We start from the raw sequence: 3,679 nt of genomic DNA, 5'->3' as shown, positions 1-3,679 counted from the left end.
CTCCTTCTTGCAACTCAGCTCAGTGCTGGGGATCCTTTTCCTTGTTATTAAAACATAATAAATACACAGAGCCAGTGACGCTCTGTTTCAGTCCTAAGATCAGCTCACTTGCAGAGACTCTTGGCTTTCTCACAGGCATCATCAGATGGGGAAGGAACTTCTGAGTCATTCGGTCCGGTTCCAGCAGTAATCCTGGGCCACTCACTGCCCTCGGGCAGACACTGGACTTTGATGGGAGAAGAAAAGACCAAAGTCAGTTGTTCTTGATAGATTTTTGCCCTATCGGAGCTTTCTCCATTAACCCACCTAACAGATGCCATTTCCTAACGTACCTATCCTGACAGTACTTCTACCTGAAACAAACAAAAACTAGAACATTTAAAAAGTTAATAACAGGGGACTTCCCCTGGCCCAGGGGTTAAGAATCCACCTGCCAACGCAAGGGACGCAGGTTTGATCCTTGGTCCGGGAAGACCCCAAGTGCTGGGGGTTAGCTCAGCGCGGGCCCCTCAAGCCTTGAGCCTGCCCCTGAGCCCGCGCTCGGCCACAAGGGAAGCAGCCACGACGGGAATCTGAGCACTGCAGCTAGAGAGGAGCCCACACAGCGACGAAGGCCCGATGCACCGTAAATAGATACGCAAAAGCTTTATTGGGGGAGTGTATTTGAAACAATAGCAGTAGGTTATGTCTACGGAGAGTTTGGCCTGAGAGCAGCCTCCTTCCAGTACGTGCATAATTAACGAAGTTCCCTCCTCTCCTGACTGCGCACTCAAGTCCCCACGACATCATTGAGTTCCCTCGGCGTCTCTACAGGTGAGACGGGTTCGCTGGAGAAAGGCCCAGAGAGGCTGCCTTCGGGACGAGTGGAGAAGGAAGAAGCAGAGACCACTTCCCTCCAGTCTCCCCCTCATCGCGTCTCTGTCTAAACCCCTCGGGGTCACCGGACCTGGGTACCTGCTTGTACGCGTTCATTTATTCTCTAACAGATTTAACGTGTGAGGGCTGGGACCATAGAAAGCAGTGGGAGAGCTTCCAAGCTAAGCTTATGGCAGGACAAATGTACTCGTAACTAAAATACTTGTACGAATAATTGTGAAAGAGCTGGTACTTTATGTCAAATAGTGAATGTGCCAGTAACGGGCAGGCCTGGCTCGATGCCACCTCCTAGGGGACGTCTCTCACTCAGAACTGGTCTTTCCCCGCTTTACACTCAGCCGGGCTGGTACAGCGTCTTCGATGTCACAGCAGTTCTCATGGTCTGTCCTATAGTTGGATTACGAGGATCTGAAGAAGGGACCAAAACAGGAAGGAAGTGGGTCTTTGCCTTCCAGGAGCCATTAGCAGCTTTAAGACAGGGTCCCCGGGGGTGGTTCAGAGAAAGGTCTGCTCAGTCTTCATGGAAGCGCAGGGGTCAAGGGCGGAAGCGAGAAGGTCCTATGCGCATAGAAGATTCGGGGCGTGGGGGGGAGGAGGCGTGTGCACGGGGCGCGTGGAGGTAAGCGATTCCACGGGTCCAGGTATAGAAACCAGCATTCTGGAACAAGGACAGGACACGGACGGTCCTGCCTCCGTGGAGAGGAGGGTTTCCCACCGGGGCGCCGTTGACTCCCGAGGTCAGGTCGCCTGGGCGCGGGGCCGCCCTGTGCGCGGCAGGACGTTCCCGCTTCCCGGCCTCCACCCGCTCGAGGCCCTGGTGCCTCCACCCCCCCACCCCGCAGTCGTGGCTGCTCTGAACCTCAGATGTCGTCACACGTCCCCTGGGGCAGGGGGCCCAGCCCTGACAGAGAACACGGGCACACACACAGACACGCGTGTGGGAGGAGGCACGCGTACGTGGCTGAGCGCAGACACAGGAGAGGAGCAGCGGGCACGCTTGGCTGCTTGTGACTGAGGCCTCAAAGCACGACAGAGGAGAGCGCTGTCCCCCCGAGTGTCCTCGTTCCTGGAGGCGCAGACCCACGAGGGCCCACCGTCAGCTCGTCCCCCAGACCCAGGCGTTCACGGGCTGCCCCCGCCCAGGCTTGCCCGCAGAGCCCCAGTCCTGCCCAGGTGTGATGGCTGACCTCCGCTAGGAGTCAGTGGTACCTGAGGACGGGTCCTCCTGGAGCAAGCATTTGATTTTAAAGCGCACCTGGTTTTATAAGGTCGAGGACGTAGCTTAGCCGGAGACTCTCAGCCTGAGTCAGAGGGTCGGCCAGCAGAGGAGCCGGGACCCCCAGGACAAGCTGCAGGCAAGCAGACTTCTTCCTCGGCTCAGATCAGCCTGCTTCGGGTACTGTCAGTGCTCCAGGTCTGAACGACAGCTGCTTGAGAATCAGCCAAGGTTTTTTACCTTCTGCCACTAGAGAAAGGAAAAGTGCCTTGTCATCTGTGTCGGAATCTCCAAGCACCACGCGCGTCCTGCGCCCCCTGCCCACCCCGGAAAATCCAGTCCCGGACCAGTCCCGCTCAGCTCATGACCCTGAACCCGAACGCGAACCTCCCCTCTCCTCCCGTCCCGGGCCGACCGTGCGCTCCGCTGCTGGCCTCACCAGTGGCTCTGCAAAGGTCAGCGGGAATTTTCCCCACACGGCTTCCGAGCCAGGATGCACTTGCAGCAGTGAGGCACCCAGTCTCCCGGAATCAAGCCCCGTGGGTCTGCCACTCTGCTTCTTCCGCCTGGTAACTCAGGAGGACGGAGGGACTTTATTCTGTGTGGGAGGGAGCAGAAGAGGGACAGACTTTCTGAAGATGTAGGAACAGAGATAAAGGGAGATATGGAAGCAGCAAGGAAATTGTTGCCAGGCAACATGCCTGGTTGTCAAAGAGACAGAGCCGTCGTCAGTAATAACCCACGAGCCATCTTCTGTAACAGCCTGTAAAACCCTGAGCTGGGAAATGTCTATGTCGGGAGGGGTAACGGCAAACAGTTCTCCAAAGAACCAAAGCACTGAGCTCCCCACTCCATTCCCTAAACAGGGACCTTGCTGTAAGCAAAGAAGGCTTACCCAGAGCTTCATTCATTGTGACAAAACCGTGGTTGATCTGCCCAGAAAGGAAGTTTCCTGTGTAACCGGTCACAGAGCAGCTGACACTGGGAGTCTTTCTTCGCACCCAGGAGAGAGGAGCCGGCCAGAGAGACAGAAACCAAACTCTGCATTTGAGGAATATGTATATTTTATTTTGTTGGCGTATAGCTGATTCTCGATGTGTTAGTTTCTGCTGACAGCAGTGAACCTCAGTTACACACATATATGTGTGTACACAGGTTTTCATGCTCTTTCCCTTTACGGTTTATCACAGGGTGTTGAGTATAGTTCCCTCTGCTGTACGGTAGGACCTTGTTGTTTATTTGGGGAGTATTTTATCATCACGGGAGCACACACAGCCGTACAGACCTCCCACCCTTAAGCCTGGTGCTTCCTCCACAAGGCAAGATGTCATTCAAAGCAGACTTGTCACGGGCTCCACACACAACGTCACTGGGCTTCCCCGGTGGGTCAGTGGTAGAGGATCCGCCTGCAATACAGGAAACTCAGGTTCGATTCCTGGGTCGGGCAGATCCCTGGAGAAGGAAACGCAACCCACGGCAGTATTCTTGCCTGGAGAATCCCAAGGACAGAAGAGCCTGGCGGGCTACAGTCCCTGGGGTCACAAAGAGTCGGACACAGCTGAGCGACTAACACATGCAATATCCATA

General features: G+C 55.4%; 1 long non-coding RNA gene across 2 annotated transcripts; it reads right to left on the bottom strand.

Moving 5' to 3' along the window:
- Positions 1–638: 638 nt before the first annotated feature.
- LOC136151841 (uncharacterized) lies at positions 639–2,669 on the bottom strand. Of its 2 annotated transcripts, none has more exons than XR_010660096.1 (3): positions 2,532–2,669; positions 2,132–2,341; positions 639–1,284 (listed from the first exon to the last, which is right to left on the bottom strand). It is a non-coding gene; the product is annotated as an uncharacterized lncRNA (long non-coding RNA). The 2 variants fall into 2 exon arrangements; XR_010660095.1 differs by lacking the exon at positions 2,532–2,669 and adding an exon at positions 2,480–2,526.
- Positions 2,670–3,679: the final 1,010 nt, after the last annotated feature.

This window comes from Muntiacus reevesi, chromosome 20 (genome assembly GCF_963930625.1).
Source record: "Muntiacus reevesi chromosome 20, mMunRee1.1, whole genome shotgun sequence".
NCBI classification, from domain to species: domain Eukaryota; kingdom Metazoa; phylum Chordata; class Mammalia; order Artiodactyla; family Cervidae; genus Muntiacus; species Muntiacus reevesi.
Note: the sequence above shows the minus strand (reverse complement) of the source record. Positions and strands in the feature narration are given on the sequence as shown.